Source organism: Mandrillus leucophaeus, unplaced genomic scaffold, assembly GCF_000951045.1.
Source record: "Mandrillus leucophaeus isolate KB7577 unplaced genomic scaffold, Mleu.le_1.0 Scaffold631, whole genome shotgun sequence".
Classification (NCBI taxonomy): Eukaryota; Metazoa; Chordata; class Mammalia; order Primates; family Cercopithecidae; genus Mandrillus; species Mandrillus leucophaeus.
In genome coordinates this window covers 1,269,803-1,293,979 of record NW_012106820.1, presented here as the reverse complement: position 1 = coordinate 1,293,979, position 24,177 = coordinate 1,269,803, and the positions used below count along the sequence as shown (strand labels likewise).

The following is a 24,177-nucleotide window of genomic DNA, read 5'->3' as shown; positions in this document are numbered from 1 at the left end:
GTTGTGATTCAGTATTAAATAACTCCAACCCAAAGGGTTCTGTGCATTAGCAGTTGACACCCTCTCCAGAGAAAATATTAATTAATGTCCCTGTGAAGATGTGAACAGGAGCTGAAACCTCAAGCTCCTGCAACAGAATCTACTTGGCCTGGTTCAGCGATGGGCAGTTTCCAAAAAAAAAAAAAAGACCCAAAGGCAGAAAGAACATGGCATCTGCTGGGGCGTGTCAGTGGGCAGGGATGCAGATGAAAAAAGTGCTGCCTCTCATTAAAATGAAAATGCGTTGAGCAGGTAAGCAGCTGGCAGGGACACTCTGATGCATCAGTGCCCCAGCCCAGTCGCTCACATGTTGGGCACTTCTACGGTGAGATGGGCCAGGTGGGGCAAATCCCACAGAGAGGAGAGGGCTGCCTAGGGAGGGACATGGGATGATGTCTCAGGGGAACCCAGGCCAGGGGCAATGGCCACAAGACGCTGAACAGTTACAGGAAAAAATATATCCCATTTTCCTAATAAAATGTGCCAGGAGTTTTCGGTGGGAAAAGTTGTAGAGCTAACATGTCTCTGTACTCTGCACTGAGCAAATGATCCCCAACAGAGCTATCCATTTAAGTAGCTGGAGCACTCCAGTTCCAGTTCAATCTCCAATATTATTGGGAAGTGTTGTTAAACTCTTCAGAATGTATATCTGTTACCTCAACTTATTAAGGAGTTGTTGTTCTTAATGGACTTAAAATTAGAAAGGGTTCCATTGAGGTGCCTTTCCTTCTTTTAATTGCATTTGTGTCTTCATCTGCTGAGAGAAAGGCTTCTGTGGTTTGGGAGCTCAATTACTACCAATCTAATTAAAAGGCTTTCTTCTTTCCAACATTCTAACAGAAACCCCATTAGAGGAACACTGAATTTCAGCGGTGTGTGGCAGCTTGGGACTAGTACAGCTTTTCAAACTGTAATCAACAAGCAGCAGCCACCACCATCTGAGCATGCAGGGATGCCCATTAGGGGAGCCCCCCACAAAGACTCAAGAGGGAGAGAGAAGGGCATGAGGAACCATGCTCCCAGAACAATCTCCCTCCTCCTAGCACCTGTACGGGTCACACATGGTCTGAGTCTCTTGGCTTTCTGTCTGTAGTGACAAGGTCCCTCACCTCCTTCCCATCCCCACTGTGCAGCCTGCTGCCCCTATGCACACCGCAGGCACACACACACACAGAGGCTGTCCTCTACTCATCTTTAGACCGGACTTTCTGACCACCGATATGATCAGATCACCCTCCTCCAACTGCACTGCCCAAAGGATCAAGTCAAAAGTCTTGAGTGAAGTGCACAAGCCATTGCTACAAGCCATGGTCCAGCCAAGTTTTCATTCATTCATTCATTCATGCAACATTTATGGAACATCTCCTGTCCCCAGCATTATGCTTGCCTGACGTGTGCAGTGGAAATTAATATTGCTCCTGAGCTCCCAGAATAAAAATTGTGCGTGCGTGTGTGTGTGTGTGTGTGTTGGTGGGGGCGGGGAATGAGGTAGGATTATACAACACAATAATGATACACTTATAACAACCTGTAACAACAAATGGTAACAAGGGTCACAGAGGGAGGGAACAGGGTCCCTACAAGGAGGAAGACAGGGACATGGACTTCACTCAGAGTGACAAGGGGTGGCGTCCTGGGGTTGAGCCTCTGATTTAACAACCTGTAATCCTGCAATACCACAGTATGTGGATCTCCTCACATCCACCATGTGCACCCCAGCCCTGAGCCTTTGTCCCTTGGTCCCCATGACTAGCCCTGCTTGCCAAGGCTCTATCCAGGCATTTACTGTCTCCAGGCCCCCACGTCTGTGACCACAGATGAGAGGCAGCGGCTGCAGGCCTCAGTCTCCTCATTTGCAAAATGGCTCCTGACTGATCCCTTTCCCCTTTCTCAAAGGCGTCCTGTGGGACTCTGGCAGCAATAGGTCTGCAGGTGTTGTGTCTCCTCCTGCAAGACCCTGACCGGCTGGCAAGAAAAACCCTCCCTCCCAGGGGCTACTCCAAAAGCAGGTTCAGGGTCCATCTCTCCCCTCCCCTCTCCCCACAACCTTTTCCCTCCTTGGTCCCTGGCAAGCCTGTCCCAACCCTGCTGCACTAAAGCTGAGCTCAGCCCCCTGCTTCCCGACAGGCTTCTGCACAGAGCACCTGGAGCAGGACTTCAGCTCTGCACTTAACTTCCTTGCCTCAGGGTTTGCATTTGGCCACACAGGCTGCAGGTGAACTGGGAGACCTGGGGATGGTAGCCACACCTCCGAGTGTGGAAAGTCCCCAGATGGGATTATAGTTCCCACATGGCCCTCTGGCCCCCAGCAGAAGGACATTCAGGGCAGGTATGCAGGGGCTCCACTCCCACTGCCCAGAATTTACCTAGAGACAAAATCTAGCTCCTCACCCAGCAGGGAAGTTTCCTTCTCTTTCACCCAAATGTCCTCCACTGCTGCCAGAGCCCCCAGCCTGCCATGCAGCACTTGAGCCTGAAACCATGAATCGGCAGGCAGAGCTGCCTAGAGCAGTCACTCCCTCCAAGTTGGAGGCCACCCTGGTCAAACTAGGGGGTTCCTGCAAGAGAGGGGACAGAAACATCCAATCCTGGCCCAGAGGCCTATGAATAAATACACAGGTTTAGTCTCCCAAAGAACAGTATTCCACAGGAACCTAGGGGCCTGCAATTAAGTAGCACACACTCTATGTTTTATTCCGTTTGGACGCTTATAACAAAATATTATACACTGGGTATCTTATAAAGCATAGAAGTTTGTTTCTCACAGTTCTGGAGGCCGGAAGTCCATGATTAACCTGCCACTATGGCTGAACCCTGGTGTCTGGTGGGGGCTGGCTTCCCGGATCATAGGCAGCTACCTTTTCACTGTGTCCTTGCATGGTGGAAGGGGCGAGGGAGGTCTCTGGGGCCTCATATATAAGGGGACCATCCATCATGACTGCACCCTCATGGACTAATCACCTCCTAACACCATCACCTTGGGGATTCAGATCTCAACATATACATTTAGCGGGGGACAAAAACATTCAGACCATTGCACTGTGAAAGTGGGCTTCAGCAATTCCAGATCCTCAGGCTGCCCCCTGGCTATTCCTGCCCTCCCCAACTGGGCAGGAGGGCATGGAGGAGCCGAGTCCACACAGGCAAAAGACCCTGGGGCTCCCAACTCATCAGGCAATTGGCTTCTGTGCATTTCAATGTTCTCTCCTCTGAAATAGGGATGCAAACAGCTGCCCTGTCTGCTACAGCAGGTGGGAAGAGGAGGAGCATGCTGCGATCTGTGCAATGTCACTCAGTGCCAGTGGCTGTCGCCACATGGCTACTCACACACATGGCTCTCCTGCAAGATCTACACTCCCTTCTCCCTCTCAGATGAAGACAGGAGGAGGCAGGGTCCCCAGCCCACATAATCCCAGAAGGCTGGTGTGGCAAGGCACCCTCAAGTCAACACGCCTAACTCCCTTCATTCTTTTCCAATCTGAGCCCTTCAGTTGAGAGCACACTTTAAGTGATTGTGCTTTTTAAAATCAATCTCTCTGAATAATCGTGTATATGGTTCAGAATCCAACTGTCGTGGTAATGCGTAATGTGCTATCTTGCATTTCTGCAGCAATTTTTCTTTTGTGAATTACTGAGTAACATCATTCAACGTGATTTTACAGAGCTCCCATCACATTATTTTTTTTCCTTTGTATAGATGCTAAGAAAAAAAAGCAAACACATAACAATAGACCTAACCACCACCATTTTTAAATTCTTGTTTGCAGAGAAAATAGCTGCATAATATAAATTCATATTTGTGTAGCACTCTAAAGTTTATAACAAGGGTGACTTCTTTTATCTAATTTAATACTCTTTACATCCACTATATTTTTTTCTTAGTTTTACAGCATAACAAACTGAGGTTTTCCCTGAGTCAGCAAGATACTAGGTCTGACAAAAGACTCATATTCAGAATAAGAAATAAACTCCTAAAAATCCATCAGAAAAGGGCAGGCAATCCAATAGAAAAATGGACAAAAGATGAACAAGTACTTTACCAAAAGGATATCAATAAATATCAGGTATCAGGTATCAGTGATACCTGAAAATAACAAAGCTAGCCTTTAAATAGAGTTTGCATTTCTAAATGTCACATGACATGCACACGCAAACAACTCATTTTGGCTTCACGACAATAATCCAGCAAAGTAAGTATTATTATTTTTCTCATTTAATAATGGAGATTATGGGAGACCCCCCAAATTTAATTTTATATGTCTCTTTTCTGTTTGAATGCTTTGCTATGAGCATGTATTACCTTTATAATCAAAGGAGAAGGGGAATGCATAAATATATCAATTATGAAACAAAAAGGCTCCTGGTCCTAGGTCACACAGCTAAGTACAGAAACTGAGATCCAACCCCCTAACCTGCTTCATAAAGTTGAGTTTTCAACACTTGTGTTTTGAACCACGATGTCATTCTGCCCTCCTTGTTGTAACAGCAAACACTATGATTATGATCATGAAAAATAATTCCCTTTGGTAATTGTACAAGACAGAAGTTTTCAAAGTATGGTCTTGGAACCCCTTGGTTTCTGAGACGCTTTCAGAGGACCAGTGGGACAAATCTTTCTTCATAATGGTTAGACGTTATTTCTCTCTTTCACCCCCCTTTTCGCTTGAGTCTTCCATAGAGCTTTGCAGAGGCTACAGCACATAGGGACCAGCAGCAGACTGAATACAGAAGCTGGTCAGAGCATCCAGATGTTTTCTATTACATGAGGCATTAAGGAGATTTGCAAAATAAAAAGCAACGCCACCCTTCCCACTGATTTCTTGGGTGAAAATATGGTCATTTTCCATAAAATGCTATTTATGTTAATATTATGCTATTTATGGAATGGCCTTATGATGTTAAGTGAATTAATGAGCTTTAAAATGCTTCTTAGCCTTTATCTCCAATGTGGTAAATATTGATAGATATAATCACATAAACAAAACTTAGAGGATCCTCAATAACTTTAAAGAGAGCAAAGGAGTCCTGAGGCCTGGATGTCTGAGAGCCGCTGAAGGGGAGCTTGGCATTTCTAGGACCATCCTGGTCCTTGTACCACAGGGCCTGGCCCTCTCGGGATGCAGAGCTCAGCTCTACCTCTGCTCACATTTTGGGACTGCTCAGGGTCTGTTTGTTGGGGATACAGTGTAAAAAATACAGATATCACAGGCTCTGAGCTCTGCTATTCACTAGCCATGTGGGCTTGGGGCAGTCCCATCACCTGAACTTTTCTGAGACTCAATTCCCTTATTTGTGAAAACAAGGGTGAAGGCTGTTAACTGCTCTCTCTCTAGCATGTTGCAAGGACTGAATAGGTAGCATGAAGAAAAGTGCCTAAAACATAGCAAAATTCTCCACTGTTAAATTACTGGGAAAAAAGTTCCTTTGATAGAAAGGTACTGAAAAAGCTAAGAGAATTGGCCCAAACTGACAATATCTCCTCGCTATCTGCGGCTGCCTATTTTTAGGGGTGGCACATAATTACTGGTTGGTTTTCTGTTTCTAATTTAACTGTGTAATAATTTGTTTTGGTTCTCAGTTTATTCATTTAGCTCTGCAATGTTCCTTTTATTCTGTTATTTTATTGGCTCATCTTTGAAACCTGGTTGGCTCTGTTCCCACTGAAATTAAAGCTTAGGAATTATGTGTCTAGAGGTCAGCATTTAATATTCCCAGTGGGTTCATGGTTACTCTGCGATGCATCAATGTGCAGATGAGAATCTTTTCAAAAAGTGTGCAACCTGACTTCCTTCAAGCCTTGGATCCTGGCCTCATCCACCAGCTAGCCACCTTGGCAAAGTGTTAAGCTATGAAACTTCACTATTTCTAGGATTCTAGGAGCTCCTTAATCACAGCCGAACTGTTTACAGATATATGCTTATTTCTGACAGTACCATGAAACCTGACAAATAGAGGAAATGCATTATGTTTTAAAACACAGCACTCTGAAGACCCTGAGATTGGAGACGTTGCTCCAAAGACCCACTGAGGCAGAGACTGCAGCCCTTGGAAAAACTTCTGTGCCTAGAACTCCCCCAGCAGAGTGATTCTGAACTCTTTGATTCTATTTTTAACTACCAAAGTTAATCCTGCACAGTTCGAGAACACCGATTTCAGGAACTATGCAAAGTATAAGGCTTAAGGGATTTTAAAAATCCGACCACAGTATAACACATGTATATTGATATATATATTTTTTTCCTCCCAACAGGTCAGCATGTAATTCCTTGAGACATAATCCCAGGAAAGATCCATGATGGCAAGATGGGAAACTGGCTGATCAGCCTGGGTCCCTTCTGGAGAATAAATGCCAGGCAAACAGAGGCAGGTGGTTTTCTTCAGCTTAGGACCTTGATCCAGGCACACCACGGACTTTTGTACCCCCTGTGAAATCCACTGCCCAATGCCAGATTGAGGGGAGCAAGGCAAACCAAGGCGTTCAGCTGCCTGTGTGTGCAGGAATGAGAGAGCTTGCCTGGGAGAGGTGAGCCCCACCCCACCTGATGTCCATTTGGTTCTCGCTGGGTGGACTCCCATCCTCAGAGCGGCCCCATCCTTCTCAGGGAGGGAGGAAGAGTTCAAGCATGCACTTTTCACTTCAACTGAAACGGTTTCTTTCTTTCCATGAGGAAGAGCCCCCTATCTCCCTCAAAGGACCTAACTCTTGGGGAATGAAGCCTGGAAGGTGGATCATGAGAGCAGAACCTAACAGAGAAGGAATCAATCTTGAATTAGCAGAGCTGACAACAGGTAGTCATAGGAAGATTGTTGAGTAGAGGAGAAAGAGGAAGAGAGATGCTGGGTTTCCAGCATACTGAGTGGAGCAAGAATCAAACTTCATCTGAACTATCCTTGAACAGAAAGGATAAATCCCCCTTTAAGTTTAAGCCGTCATCCCAACTGAATCAATTTTCAGGAATTTCCTTGAGTGTTTACAAGTTGTATCTCTCTGGACTAAGAGCAAACACCTATACACACAGCCAGACTCTCACAAATGCCTTGGTTCCAAAATTTATGTAACTTCAATATCAGGCTTTTTCAATGAATTGTCAGAAAGCTAGTTGCAACAAATCTCATCACAATTGGGGTCCTCTAAAGAACTGAGTTAGAGATAAGGATACCCCAACAGAGTTCTTGGTATGGAACTGGTGCAAGGTGGGTTCAAAAGGCCAATAGAAAGGGAAGGGGCTAAGACAAATAAGTGGAAGTTACGAGCAGGATTTAGAAGCAGTCATTTATTGTTCTTGCTTTTTTGTTGTTGTTATTTGATGTTTCTAATACTTCTGCAAATAATATAGGCTAATTGGCTTAATGAACAAAGATAAAAATAAATCAGGCCACGAATCAGGAAAGTATAACATAAAAATAACGCATCCCTATTACATCACAGAAAATACTGAGGCATGAGCCAGATGAAAACAAATTGGAATGACAGTCACAAGAAGGAAGTATGAGTATGAATGAAGGAATGATTAAATATATACATAAATAAAAATTTTAAAATAACAAGCACAAATAAGAAAGGCAGCTAGGCACACACACATAACTAATATACAAAGTAGCCTGGAAGAGAAGCCCAAATAAGAAGGGCACGCTTCTCATGAGTTCTTTATATTATACTATATAAGCCTTGGATCAAATTAAGCATGATTTCAAAGATAAGCTAATAAAATAACAGAATAAAAGGAACATTGCAGAGCTAAACGAATAAACTGAGAACCAAAACAAATTATTACGTAGTTAGATTAGAAACAGAAAGGAACAAAACAGATACAGCTAAAAAATTGAGTTACTGGCATGAAGGCAGGACACGAGATAATCACGGTGAGAGAGAATCACAGCGTTCGCAGAGCAAACACACCAAGAGATTACATCCATTACAGAAGAGGTTGGAAATGGAAGCGAAACAAAGAAGCCACAGCTAGAGCTGAAATGGAGACTACAACCAGAGAAACTAATTTAAGTATGCCGGGATAATACATGGGAGACCTGCTCGTGGTTCTAGCCAAACAGGAGACTCTATAATGTGAATACCATCCTGCTATAAACACCTGGAAATTCTGGAGAAAATCAAACAAATGTCTTTTTAAATATTGACTCTGGCTCACAAGAAAGCACAAGAAATCCTTGAAAACAACAACAACATCCAAGAGGAAACTGAAAAGAACATTTTAAGTCCGTGAGCTGACACCATAGCAGAGTGCAGGAGTGTGGAGACCAGTGGCCAGTGTTATTCACAGAGAGCTTAAACAATGCCTAAGTGGGACTATAGAAAAGATTCTCCTTCGTAGGTGGAGGGCTGAACCAAATCCCCCATCTACTTACAGCAGCATGGTCCAGGAAATCTTGAAGAGAGCACTGACCAAAAAAGAATCAAGTTAGTCTGTGTCATTCTGGGCTGAAAGTGGAGAACCAGGGTATACTCTATTTCCTGAAAATGCATTGGCCTTCTTTCTGATGGAGAATTCAAATGTAACCAATCCACAATGCCTAGGAACTCTGCAAGTCATGGAATTAGCTTAGAAGTTGTTCCAGGTCAGTAAAACTTGAGGTCCCAGACAGACACAATGAGAACAAACAAATTAACAAACCACAAAAAAGAAAAAAGGAAGAAAATAATAATAACAAAAAATTGTTGCATAGAAAACACAACAATGATTATACCCTCCTGATCAAAAATACAAAATACATAAAGTATAAAATTCTCCATGAGTGAAAGAGAGAAAACCAAGTCAGGAGGAATAAGCTCCCCAAAATACAGAGAAGAGCAATATCAGAGGGATAATATTGAATAAGTATGTTTAACGTGATTAAATGCACTAAAGAAATCAAAAACATAGTAAAAGAATGAGATATTCTAGGCGTAAAAATGCAGATTTGGAAGAAAACAAAAGTAAGAGCTTTGCAAAACGAAAAGTTTAGTAACTGAAACAAAAGCTCAATGGGTGGGTTAAACAATGAATTTAAAGAACAGAAACGATCATCAGTAAGCTGAAGACAGACTCAACAAAATGACCTACAATGTAACTCAGAAGGATAAAGAGGAGAATCTGAATGCTTGAAAGACTTGAAGGGCACAATGAAAAGATTCAATATGTGTATAAAATAGTTTTATAAAAGAAAGGTTAAAGAAATAATGGCTGGAAAATTTCCAGAATTGCCAACTTATCCTCAGATTAAGGAAGTACAAGTTCCTCAAAAATGTAAGTATAAATCAAGCACTAATTCCAACCTCCATCATTTTTTAGCTCTGGCATGTAAATAGCTTAGAATTAATCACTCTCATACTTACAACAGAAAAAAAAATGAATGAAATGAAAAATCAATGTCATGTATTGGACTCAGGAGGGACTGACGCCGGTAAGTACCACACTGAAGTCCGGAGAGACATGGAATTCGGTGCACAGCCAAGATCTGCTCACTCAGAGCAGAAGCCACTGGAGCTACGAACTTGTGGTAATGCTTAAATGGTAATTTCAGTGAACCTCTGGTTGCTGAGTGTGAACCAGCAATGAATGAGAGTGAGAAACCCCCAGAGAGCCACAGTCTTGTTGAGGCCTCTACAATTTCATGGGTTTTATCTCTAGAAACTCCACCAGGTTCCCATGGTAAACACGCAAGAAAGAGCTCCTTGTGGCTCCCGCGAGAGAAGGGGAGAAGTAACCATTGGGAAATGGGTCACCTAGAACCTTCTCGACAAAAAAAGCCTACTCTCCAGGGTTTCTCAGAGCCTTATCCCTGCTAGGGAAATGACATTTGTCCCACTCCAGCACCCTGTAGCCTTTCTGTCTTACCTAAGGCGGGGAAAAGCTGTGTCACTACTATATCACTAGAGAAACACTTGTGACGGTCAGAGCCCAGACACACAGGCCTACTAAACACTACCATGTAACACAGGATTACAGAACACTTCCCCCCATCCCCACTTCCCACCACACCAACAGGGGTCCAGTATAACTACTGTGAATTACAGTCCGAAAAGCCGTAGATTCTCTGAGAAAGAGTACTCAATTAAGGAATACAGACATCAAGAGGGAAGACAAAAACAAGAACTGACGCCTCTGGCAGTTAAAGCTATAGCAAGCAAGCATCAAATAAAGCCCAACTACTACTTGTCACGTGTATTCGTACACTAAAAAGGTACTTATCTAAATTCATAATGTCGTGAACATTTCTGGTTTAGGACAGAAAAATTACAAGGCAATTAAAAGACAAGAAAAAACAGTCTGCAGAGACAAAGCAAACATCAGAACAGGACTTAGATATGATACAAATGTTGAAATTATCAGATAAGAAATTTAAAATAACATGATAAATATGTGAAAGGTGCTACAGGAAAAATAAACAACATGCAAAAACAGCTGAGTAACATCAGCAGAAAGACAGAAACTCTCAGAAAGAATTGCAAGGAAATACTAGAAATCAAAACCAGTGTAACAGAAATAAAGAATGCCTGTATGCAATCTGAACATACTTTGTCAAAAATGCAAGTTAAATTCACAGTAGAGAAATGTAGCCTTTCTGTCTACATGTTAAAGTTTCAAAAGAAAAAAGAAAGCAAGCATTTGATGGCCTCATGAGGAGCCTGGACACAGCCAAGCAAGGAATCAGTGAGCTGGATAATATGTCAATAGAAACTTCCAAAACTGAATTGCAAAAAGAAAAAAGAAACACAGATTATCCAAAAATTGTGGGACGATTTTGAAAGGTATAACACATATATAGTTGAATCACCACAAGGGAGAGCAGAGCAGAAACAACAGTTGAAATAATAATGGCTGAGAACTTCCCAACACCATTGACAGACACAAATCATAGATCCAAGAAGCTCAGTAGACACCAAGTAAGAAAAACATCTAAAAAATTCAACATAGATCTTATGCTTATCACAGAAATTAAATCAAAGTGGATCATAAGCCTACATGTAAAATATACAATTCTAATACTAGAAGAAAATACAGGATTAAATATATGTGACTTTGGGTTTGGTGATTATGGTTTTTGATACAACAGCAAAGACATGATGATCTGTGCAAAGAAAAAATTAGTAAGTTGGACTTTATTCAAATTAAAAACTGCTCTACGGAAGACGCTGTTACAAGAATGAAAAGAAAAACTACAGACTGGGATAAAATTTTACAAAATACATCTCTGATAAAGAACTTATATTCAAAATATAGGAAAGAAACCCAGCAAGACAACAACAAACAGCCTAACTAAAAAATGGCTAAAAGATATGAACAGACAACTCACCAAAGATGATGTACAAATAACAAACATATGAAAAGATGCTCCACAGCATGTTATCATGGAAATGCAAATTATAACAACGCAATACCACCCATACACCTATCAGAAAGACTAAAATCTGAAAAGTTCACATTACCAACCAATTGCCGGGAGGATGTGGAGCAACAGGAAGGCTCATTCATTGCCGGTAAGAATGCAAAACTGTACAACCACTTTGGAAAATAATTTGGCGGTTTCTTACAAAACTAAACCTAGTGTTACCACACGATACAACAACTATATTCCTAGATATTTACCCAATGATCCAAAAACATGTATCTACAGAAAACTTGCACATGAATGTTTATAGCAGCCTAATGCATAATCACAAAAACTGGATGCAATCAAGATGTCTTGTAATAGGTGAATGGAAAAACAAACCATGGCACATCCACACAATGGAATATTATTCCAGTGTAAAATGAAATGAGCTATCAAGCCATGAACAATATAGGTGACTCTTAAATACACAGTGCTAAGTGAAAGAAGTCAGGCTGAAAAGGCTACATACTGTATCATTCCAATAAAAAGACATTCTACAAAAGGCAAAACTTTAGAGACGGTAAATTTATCAGTGGTTGCCAGTGGTGGGGGTTAGGAATAGATAAATGGAGCACAGAGTACTTATAGAGCAGAGAATTCTATATCATATTTTAATGGTGAATACAAGATATTAAGCATTGTCAAAACTCATAGAACTTTACAATGCAAAGAGTAACCCAAAATGAATGCAAAATACAAAACAAATATTTAGGAGATTTGGTGATCCAGGATGGAATGCAAAATGTAACAAAAGGATTCAAATGCATTAAAAAAGTACAAAACAATTTTACTGACATGACTGGGAGAAAAAGGTGCTGGCCTAAGTAACTTTGAAACTGGGTGTATTCTGCAAGGAACTGTATATCAGCATTGCACTCTAGTTGATGAAGTTGTTCCTCACAGAGTTATGAGTTACCAATTCTGAAACTACTGTACATGAATATTGGAATCGAACAGTTAAGTAAATGCATGCCATGTGTGGAAATCAGTTTTCTCACTTTAGAGTGAGAGTTGGAGACTTAAGCATGAATTCACATTTAGCTTAATAAGGATACATATGGTTACATACAGATATACTTACAGATATTTGTGTATATATGAGCTATTATATACAGATACAACCCTTTGCTCTGTCGGTCTAAAGGGCCTAGAAATGATGACACCCCAATGGCAATGAACCACCTGGCACCCAAACCTTGCTTTCTAATCATTCACCAAGACAAGGAACCAGGAGTTCTGGAGAAATGGCTGATTCTAGGTGTTGGGCAGGAAATATACCAGATGAATCTGGAACATACTGTAGAGCCATAAAGAAGGAAAATGAGTGAAAAGATAAAATAACACCAATGCCGTTAAGCCAGAGGGATACTGCAGCAAATTTAACAAGTACCTAGTGGTAAAAACTAGAACAATTTGAACAACAAAATAAGGTAATACTGAATTACAATCCTAAGTATAAAATAAATACTCCTAAGTCTATACTAACATAAATAAATGATTAAATAAATAAATGGGGTGAAGGAGGCAAACTGTCCATGAAGAAGAATTTCAATTTATGTAGACACTTTGCCTTCATGGAGGTGAAACATTACTCTCCACTCCTTAATGTGGGCTGTGCCTAGTGACTTCCTTCCAAAGAGTACAGTATATAAATGGGGGAAAAAGAGTAACTTTACAGTCGAGGGACCTGACGAATACCACTTTAAGCCATTTGATTAAAGCTCACAACAACAGTAAGTCATATTGATATTATGCACCCTGCATATGATATAACATATAATACTCTGCTCTCTGTCTACTCCAAAACATACTACCCCAATCTAACCTGGATAAAACATATAATACTCTGCTCTCTGTCTACCCCAAAACATACTACCCCAATCTAACCTGGATAAAAACATCCAACAAATCCCAATGGAGAGACATGTTACAAAACATCTGACCAGTGCCCTGCTCAAAACTGTCAAGATCATCAAAAACAAGGAAAGGCTAAAAAACGGTTACAACCAAGAGGAGCCTCAAAAGCTGCAAGGACTACATGCGACATGCTATCCTGGATGGGATCCTGGAACAGAAAGAGGAAATGGGATTAAAAAGTCAAGAAAATGTGAATAAAGTATGGATCTCAGTTTAAAATATCTATGAAGATCCAATTACCAATTGTAACAAAAAGCGTCATGGTGATGTTAAGAGGATACTCACAGGGGAAACCATGTGGCCTCCAGGGAAACTCCCTGCAGTACCTTCAAGTTTTCTTTAAAGATAACTGTTAACATGAACTTAAAAATAAAAGTGTTCATCTTTTTTTTTTTTTTTTTTTGAGATGGATTCTTGCTCTGTCACTGAGGCTGGAGTGCGGTGGCGCCACCTCGGCTCGTTGCAAGCTTCGCCTCCCGGGTTCACACCATTCTCCTGCCTCAGTCTCCTGAGTAGCTGGGACTACAGGTGTCCACCACCACGCCCGGCTAATTTTTTGTATTTTTAGTAGAGATGGGGTTTCACCATGTTAGTCAGGATGTTCTCAATCTCCTGACCTCATGATCTGCCCATCCCGACCTCCCAAAGTGCTGGGATTACAGGCATGAGCCAACACACCTGGCCAAAAGTGTTTATCTTTAAAGAAAACTTGAAGGTACTACAAGGCAGTTTATTTATGTTTATTTATAATGTTAATAAATAATTTTACTATTTAATAAATAGTAAAACTATAGACTATGAAAAAGAATATCTTAAAAGTACAGAATCAAATACAGTTTATCTACCGGGTAACAACAACTGGCCAGGGAGCAGATGGCAAGGCACAATAACAGCAGCCAGGAATCAATGAAGTAACATGTTCAAATTATGGAAAGTAATTATGGCCTTCAACTTTGGAGTCTAAGACCAGCTACACACTGCCATCCAAGAGTAAAGTTAAAAGAAAAGTGTTTTTCAGATTAAACAAAGACAATATCATTACTGACACCACTTCATTGAAGTAATTACTATCAGGTGTCCTCCTGGAAGGAGAAACTGGATTCAGAAGAATGGGATACAAAAATTGGAGTCAGCATAATCGAAACTCTGAAAATACTTTTAAATACAAACTCTTCTCAGGTTATTTTTAACATACACTTAAGGGATAATTCCAATTCCATTGTTTATCCTCTAAGCATTTATTCCAGTTTCACATGTCATCAAATCTAAGACGCTATTCAATTGTAAGACATGCCCAATTTCAAATAAAAAGTTAAAATGTGAAACTAATGTGCATCTTAGGATGAATGAAATACGGTGTTTAGTTTCTTTGTATGCATAAGGATAGAGATAGAGAAAATATATAAAGTAGCAGAGACACCTAATGATCTACCACAACGTCAGGCACTCTAACGTTTGAAAAACACTAATTGGGATAAAGGGCCTACATGGGGGGTTTCTGCCAGAATCAACATTGATATTTTTATAAATTATCTCAAAGGCAGGAAACTTTCTAAGTTTGCAGATGCTCCTAAGCTTATTTAAACAGCAAAGACTACTAGAAGTGACCTATAGGGACATGCTGCTGAACTATAAGAATTAGGGGGAGGCTGGGTGCAGTGATTCCCACTTATAGTCCCAGCACTTTGGGAGGCTAAGGCAGGTGGATCACCTGAGATCAGGAGTTCGAGGCCTGGCCAACATGGTGAGACACTAGCTCTACTAAAAATACAAAAACATCACTGGGTGTGGTCGTGGGTGCCTGTAATCCCAGCTACTCAGGAGGCCGAGGCAGGAGAATTACTTGAACCCGGGACGTGGAAGTTGCAGTGAGCTGTGATCATGCCATTGCACTCCAGCCTGGGCCACAAGAGCAGAACTCCCACTCAAAAAAAAAAAAAGAATCAGAGGTCAGTCGATGAGCATGGGTATGAGTGCAGGCCGTGCAGGCAGTGTCAGCTGTCCTTGTGGCCACCTCTAACGCACTAGCATGAGCAGTCAGCGAGGCTGCACTCGAGTCAAGTAGCCTGAGGAGTTTCCCAGGGCAGCTGGTCCAAACTGTCTTCCTCTTCAGGACAATTCTTGGACAAAATATCCACCACTGGTGATTCACATTTATTAAAGACTTGCACATTTATTAAAAATATCTGATGGAGAGGAAGGAACATTGAGCATGATATGCCAAAGCTTCAGTCCTCTACTGGAGCCACCATGGTAAATCCAACCCTGATCTAAAGGGGCTCTGCTCTTTGCCCAAAGTGCATGTTCTGAGACTGCATGTTGCTCATGCACATTGCTCCCCAGTCAGTCCCCAGTGCTGAACTCCAAACAAGGAACACACTGGTAAGAGAGAATTCACTGGAAGTCCTACCCTGTGAAATCAGGCTGGGGTCACCCTAAGTCTAAGAGAGCCCTGTGTAAATTAAGAAAGAACTATAACCCCTCCTACCAATTCCTAGTCCATGTTGTTGTCACAAGCATTTTTTTTTTTTTTTTTTTGAGACGGAGTCTGGCTCTGTCGCCCAGGCTGGAGTGCAGTGGCGCGATCTCGGTTCACTGCAAGCTCCGCCTCCCAGGTTCACGCCATTCTCCTGCCTCAGCCTCCCAAGTAGCTGGGACTACAGGTGCCCACCACCACACCCAGCTAATTTTTTGTATTTTTAGTAGAAACAGGGTTTCACCATGTTAACCAGGATGGTCTCGAACTCCTGATCTCAGGTGATCTGCCCACCTCGGCCTCCCAAAGTGCTGGGATTACAGGTGTGAGCCATTGCGCCCAGCCTGTGGTCACAAGGATTCTAAGAAGTCCTGTAGAATCTGATTAAACTTGCAGTTTTCAAATATGTTTGTTTTTCCGTAAAATCTATAACTAGTGAGTTCTGTACAGACCTTTAGGCTCTATCCTTCTCTTATAGACTTGTAGGAAGATAATAAATTACTGGTACCCAGAAATACCTTGGCAGTTCATTCTAATTAATCAAACAGAGTTTTAACACAAGGAAAACTATACTTCTCCCCTCTTCAGCCCAAAATTCCATTGCCCATCTAATCTAGGGCATATACTGATGTCCTCTTCTACATGAAATAGTGAGGTGCTAAAAAAATCAAATACAGACCATTCATAAACCTTTTTCCTCTTCTGAAAGGGAGAATGAAGTGACTCCTGACATGAAGCCACTACACCAATTACCAAGAAAAATGTTCCCATCACAAAATCGGGAACCAAATTGCTTTTCATAATTTAGGTGATTAAATAGTTTGCATAAATTTCCAAAGTAATTCCTTCCTTCATAAATGACCTTCTGTTATATATGAGCCACTTAATATGTCAGGGAAATATTTTTTCATTATAAACCTTGAACTGGCTAGGAATATTGCTATGTATAGATGACATCCAAGTTTGCATCTATATAATAGTTAACAGTTGAATTTCTGTCCCACACCATCCACCCTCCTTACCTCATCCCTTCACATGTAGCCCAAAATAAATCTGCGCTAGTTTTTACATTTATTATAACCTAGAACAACAACGTTTCTTTGCAATTTGACCCAATGTCTTGGTCTGTTTTGTGTTGCTGTAACAAAACATCACGAAGGGGGTGATTTATAAAGAAATTTATTTCTCACAGTTCTGGACCTTGGGAAGTCCAATTTCAAAGTGCAATCTGGCAGTGCGGCTTCTTGCTACAACATCCCATGATGGAAGATGGAAGGGCTAGAGAGTGCTCCAGAGACAGCAAGAGGCGACCAAACTCACTTTTATAACATGTCCACTCTTGAGATAATTATATCTCCCTCTCACAATAACTCACTCCTACAATAACGATATTAATCATTATCAGCTAATCACCTCCTATTAGGCCCACTTTCCAATACTGTTGCATTAGGAATTAAGATCCCAACATATGAACTTTGGGGGACACATTTAAACCATAGCACCAAGGAATACATTTTCCCTAATTTACGTTTTATAGAAAGTCCGATTATCATGAAAGATTAGGTTATAAAATAAGGAGAGATTTCCAGGAAAGAAACAGCCCCACAGCATTTTATAACCTAGTCGAAGAACTTCCACTAAACCTTAAGAATGAGATTGTTTCTACCCTCACCTTTCCCCCAAAGACACATCCCAACCTTCTCATCTACTTTCCATGACCTTTTACCTTTCCAAAAATCTCACAATACTCACTCATCCCTCAGGAGGAACTTTCCCAGTCCCATCTCGATTGTGCCACCTAAAGTTTAAAGGCCTCGAGTTCCCAAAGCTCTGCCAGTAGATAGCTCCAACAGAAAGGCAGAGGCACAGGGGGAAGGAAGAGAAGACAAAGAGAACACAATCTTCCCTTCTGCTCTTAGAACCTGAACACGACACACTAAAATAATGAAAAGCTACTCCACTAAACTCACACATGAAGAGGGAAGGAATAACACTTCAAAGGTTATGGATATACACTGTTGCTTTGGGAGAAGGCTGCAAAATAAGGTTTCCAAAAACACATGAATGGGGAAAAAAAGTGCCTGTCATTCAATATGTTTGTCTTCTCTCATTTCACTGGATTAATTCTAACATCGAATTTATAAATAATAAGTAAAACTGTAAAATACGGTGACATTTCTACATTCTAGACGCTCTTCCTCCTCCAGGTATGGGTTCACAGACTTTTTCACCACACACTGTTGGAAATGATCCTGAGAGAATAAAAGACCAATTTGCTTCCATAACTGTGGGCTATTTCTTTAAATCTTTACTTACACATAAATGTGTATATATAAAATAAACCAAGTCACCATTCAAGTCAATATTTTAAAATAAGACTCAAAGCTGATGAGGGTATGGTGAAAGTTTCCTACAATGAGTCAACATACATAAACCAGCACAGACTTTCTTCAAAGCGATTTATAAGTTGCCTTTAGTACAGAGAGCTTTTTGAAAAACAATATTAACTTTTGGGGCTACTAATTTCTTTTCTCTTTTTTTTTTTTTGAGACAGAGTCTCACTCTGTCACTCAGGCTGGAGTGCAGTGGTGCAATCTCAGCTCACTGCAACCTCTGCCTCCTGGATTCAAGAGATTCTCGTGCCTCGGCCTCCCAAGTAGCTGGGACTACAGGCGTGCACCACCACACAAGGCTGATTTTTGTATTTTTAGTAGAAGACAGTGTTTCATCATGTTGGCCAGGCTGTTCTTGAACTCCTGACTGCAAGTGATTCACCTGTCTCGGTCTCCCAAAGTGCTGGTATTACAGGCGTGAGCCACCATGCCCAGCCTGAGCTACTAATTTCACATTTAAGAAATTATACTAAAAAACAGTCAGTGATCATCAGCAAAAATGGAAACCCAAAGATGTTCTTCATAATGTTATTTATAGTGCTAGCAATATTATCAACAAAGTTAACTGCCCAGCAATGCATCACTGCTTGTACACAAAATGGAATACTACATAATTAGTGCGTTTTTTCAAAATAATTTAATCATATTAAAAATAAGATATACAGTGCAAAGAAAACATCACATAAAGTTGTACTAATGGCATTATCCAATTGTTGAAAGAACTGTTTAAGTTCTATGATCCCATTTTACATCCTGTATTGTCATGAATATGATCTGATTGTTTTCATGCTGAATTGTTCTCTAAAATATTCTCATCTTACAAATAACCTGCTTTACTAAGAATTACAGGTGGAGATTGTGAACACAAAGACAGAATAGAAATTACCCAATTTGAAAAACAAAGGTAAAATAAACTAAAAGGAAAAAAAAGTCAGAGACCTACGGGACTACAAAAAAAAATCTAATAATCATATAATTGGAGTCCTAGATAAAAGTAGAAAGAAGGTGGAGTTGAAGAAGTACATGAATAATGACTGACACTTTACAAATTTGATACAAGACACAGATCTATAAAGAAATGAGCAAACCCCAAACAAGATAAATCCAAAGAAATCACCACCACGACACATCGCAGTCAAATTTCTAAAAATTAAGGACCATGCAAAAACCTTAAAAACAGAGAAAGAAAAATGACACATTACCTACACTGCAAAAATAATTCAAATGACAGAGTACTATTCATTGGAAACCAGAGAGTTCAGAAGGAAGAAAAACAACCTTTTCAAATGCTGAAAAAAAATATCAACTCAGAATCCCATATATAGTGGAACATATTGGTCAAGAATGAAAGAAAAATGCAGAAATTCTCAGATTCAGGCAACTAAAAGATTGTGTTGCCACCACATCTACCTTCAGAAGAATAGCTAAAGCAAGTTCAATAGATAGAAAGGAAACATTAAAAGAAGGAAGTGTGGAGAGAAAGGAGGGAAAAATGCAGTAAGTAAAAATATGGGTAAATATAATAGACCTTTTTCTCCTGTTGAGTATTCTAAATTATGTTTGTTGGTTGAAGCAAAAAGTATAAAACTGTCTGAAATGTTTTTAATGTATGTGGAGAAAATAGTGAAGGAGGAGAGGATAAAGGGAGGTAAAGTTTCTATGCTGCATGCAAACTGGTAAAATAACATTAGTAGACAGGAATAAGCTATTCATAAATAATGTAACACCTAGAAAAACTACTAATATTCAAACAACAGAGTATCACTCACTGGAATAATTTATATATACATAAAGTGTTCCACTGGGACACGCTATGAATAAATCAAATGGAATTCTTAAAAATGTTCAAATAGCCTACAGGAAGGCAGGTAAAACATAAAAAAGATAAACAAACAAAATACAGAAATAAAATGACACACATAAGCCCCTAACATATCAATAATTACATTAAATGTAAATACTCTAAGTACAATAATTTATTATTTTTTATTTATTTACATTTTTATTATACTTTAAGTTCTAGGGTACATGTGCACAAGAGTATTTTTATTTTTTAAATTTAATTTTATATTTTAAGTTCAGGGATACATGTGCTGAAACATAGATAAACATGTGCCATGGTGGTTTGCTGCACCTATCAACCCATCACCTAGGTATTAAGCCCAGCATGCATTCGCTACTTTTCCTGATGCTCTCCCGCTACCAGAACCCCACCCGACAGGCCCCGGTGTGTGTTCCTGCCCGCCGTAGCCCATGTGCATGTGTTCTCATTGTTCAGCTCCCACTTACGAGAATATGCAGTGTTTGGTTTTCTGTTCCTGCATTAGTTTGCTGAGAATAATGGCTTCCAGCTTCATCCATGTCCCTGTAGAGGACATGATCTCATTTCACTTTATGGCTGTGTAGTATTCCATAGTGTATGTGTACCACATTTTCTTTAGTCTATCATTGATGAGCATTTGGGTTGATTCCATGTCTTTGCTATTGTGAATAGTGTTGCAATGAACATACACACGCATGTATCTTTATAATAGAATGATTTATATATTCCTTTGGGTATATACCCAGTAATAGGACTGCTGGGTCAAATGATATTTCTGGTTCTAGGCCTTTGAGGAATTGCCACACTGTCTTCCACAATGGTTGAACTAATTTACATTCCCACCAACAGTATACAAGCATTCCTATTACTCCACAGCCCTTGCAGCATCTGTTGTTTCTTGACTTTTTAATAATCGCCATTCTGACGGGCATGAGTTGGTATCTCATTGTGGTTTTGGCTTGCATTTCTCTAATGATCTGTGATGTTGAGCTTTTTTTTTTCCATATGTCTGTTGGCCACATAAATGTCTTCCTTTGAGAAGTGTCTATTCATGTCTTTTGCCCATTTTTTTTAATGGGGTTGTGTTTTTCTTGTAAATTTGTTTAGTTCATTGTAGATTCTGGATATCAGACCTTTGTCAGATGGACATATTGTAAAAATTTTCTCCTATTCTATAGGTTGTCTGTTCACTGTGATGATAGTTTCTTTTGCTGTGCAGAAGCTCTTTAATTTAGTTAGATCCCATTTGTTAATTTTTGTTCTTGTTGCAATTGCTTTTGACGTTTTCAATATGAAATCTTTGCCTGTGCCTATGTCCTGAATGATAGTGCTCACATTTTCTTCTAGGTTTTTGTATTTTAGGGTTTTACATTTAAGTCTTTAATCTATCTTGAGTTAATATTTGTACATGGTGTAAGGAAGGGGTCCAGTTTCAATTTTCTGCATATGGCTAGCCAGTTCTCCCAGCACCAGTTATTAAATAGGAAATCCTTTCCCCATTGCTTGTTTTTGTCAGGAATGTAGAAGATCAGATGGTAATAGATGTGTGGTCTTATTTCTGAATTCTCTGTTCTGTTCCATTGGTCTATGTGTCTGTTTTTGTGCCAGTACCATCCTGTTTTGGTTACTGTAGCACTGTAGTATAGTTTGAAGTCTGGTAGAGTGATGCCTCTAGCTTTGTTCTTTTTGATTGGAAGTGCCTTGGCTATAAAGGCCCTTTTTTGGTTCAATATGAATTTTAAAGTAGTTTTTCTTTTCTAATTTTGTGAAGAATGTCAATGGTAATTTAATGGGAATAGCATTAAATCTATTTTGGGCAGTATGGCCATTTTCATGATATTGATTCTTCCTATCCATGAGCATAGAATGCTTTTCCATTTGTTTGTATCCTCTCTAATTTCCTTGAGCAGTGGTTTGTAGTTCTCCTTGAAGAGGTCGTTCACTTCCCTTGCTAGCTGTATTCCTAGGTATTTTATTCACTTTGTAGCAATTGTGAATGGGAGTTCATTCATGATTTGGCTCTCTGTTTGTCTGTTGTATAGAAATGTTTGTGCCCCTTGCACATTGATTTTATGCCCTGAGATTTTGCTGAAGTTGCTTATCAGCTTAAGCAGCTTTGGGGCTGAGATAATGGAGTTTTCTAGATACAGGATCATGTCATCTGCAAACAGAGACAATTTGACTTCCTCTCTTCCTATTTGAATATCCTTTCTTTCTTTCTCTTGCCTGATTTCCCTGGCCAGAATTTCCAATACTATGTTGAATAGGAGAGAGGGCATTCTTGTCTTGCACTGGTTTTCATGGAGAATGCTTCCAGCTTTTGCCCATTCAGTATGATATTGGCTGTGGGTTTGTCATAAATGGCTCTTATTATTTTGAGGTATGTTCCATCAATACCTAGTTTATTGAGAGTTTTTAACATGAAGGGATGTTTAATTTTATCGAAGTCCTTTTCTGCATATATTGAGATAATGAAGTGGTCTTTGTCTTTAGTTCTGTTTATGTGATGAACTACGCTTATTGATTTGCATATGTTGAACCAACCTTGCATCCCAGGGATGAAGCTGACTTGATTGTGGCAGATAAGCTTTGTGATGTGCTGCTGGATTTGGTTTGCTAGTATTTAATGAGGGTTTTTGCATCAAAGTTCATCAGGGATACTGGCCTGAAGTTTTCTTTTTTTGTTTTATCTCTGCCAGGTTTTGGTATCAGGATGATGCTGGCCTCATAAAATGAGTTAGGGTGGAGTCCCTCCTTTTCAATTGTTTGGAATAGTTTCAGAAGAAATGGTACCAGCTCCTCTCTGTATATCTGGGAGAATTCAGCTATAAATCCATCCATCTGGTCCTGGACTTTTTTTTTTTTGGTTGGTAGGCTGTTATTACTGCCTCAATTTCAGAACTTGTCATCGGTCTATTCAGGGATTTGACTTTTTCCAGGTTCAGTCTTGGGAGGGTGTATGTGTTCAGGAATGTAACCATTTCTTCTAGATTTTCTAGTTTTAAATAAAGTGATTTAATACAGGTTGGCAGAGGAGACTAGAAAAACAGGTCCCAATAGTCTTTAAAAGACATGATGCTAGAATAACTGACATCCACATACAAAAAATAAATATAGATACAACCTTACATCCTTCACAAAAATTAACTCAAAATGGATCACAGAACTAAATGTAAAATGCAAAACTATAAAACTAGAAGATAATATAGGAGAAAACCTATATGACTTTGGTATGGTGATGACTTTTTAGATGTAACACCAAAGGATGATCTATGAAAGAAAGAATTGATAGACTGGACTTCATTAAAATTAAAAAATTCTGCTCTGCAAAAGAAAATTTCAAGATAATGAGAAGCCAAGTCACAGAATGGGAGAAAATAATTGAAAGAGACAAATCAGATAAAGGACTGTTACACAAAAATATCAAACAATGCTTAAACTTCAACAAAAAGAAAACAAGCAACCCAATTTAAAAACAGGCCAAAGACCTTGCTAGAGTTTGTTTGATCCCTCCAAGTCTCATACGGAAAACTGGTCCCCAACACTGGAGGTGGTGCCTAAGGGGAAGTGTTTGGGTCATGGGGTGAGTCCCTCATGAATGGCTTGGTACTGTCCTCCTGGTAATGAGTTAACATTCTTTTAGTTCCCATAAGAGTCATGAGTGCTAGTTGTTAAAAAGAGCCTGCCACCTCTTCCTCTTTCTCTCTTGCTTCCTCTCTTATCATGTGATCTCTACACATGCTCCTCTTCCTTCACCTTCCGCTATGAGTAGAGGCAGACTGAAGCCCTCATCAGAAGCAGAGGATGGTGCCATACTTCTACAGCCTGTAGAACTGTAAGCCAAATAAAACTCATTGCTTTATAAATTACCCAGCCTCAGGTATTCCTTTATAGGAACACTGAATGGACTAAGACAGATCTTAACCAATACTTCACCAAAGAAGACATACAGATAAGCATATGAAAATATGTTCCATATCATATGTCATCAGGGAAATGCAAAGTAAAACAACAATGAGATACCACCACACATTTATTGGAATGGCCACAATTCATAACGCTGGCAACACCAAATGCTGGCAAGGACAAACAGAAACAGGAATTCTCATTTATTGCTGGTGAGAACAGAAAATGGTACAGTCACTTGGAATGACAGTCTA

At 40.0% G+C, this 24,177-nt stretch overlaps 1 protein-coding gene across 2 annotated transcripts in view; it reads right to left on the bottom strand.

Annotated features, from left to right (window-relative positions):
• Positions 1 to 24,177, bottom strand: part of CHRNA7 (cholinergic receptor, nicotinic, alpha 7 (neuronal)) — a 164,675-nt gene that overhangs the window by 92,601 nt on the left and 47,897 nt on the right. The window lies entirely within an intron of this gene.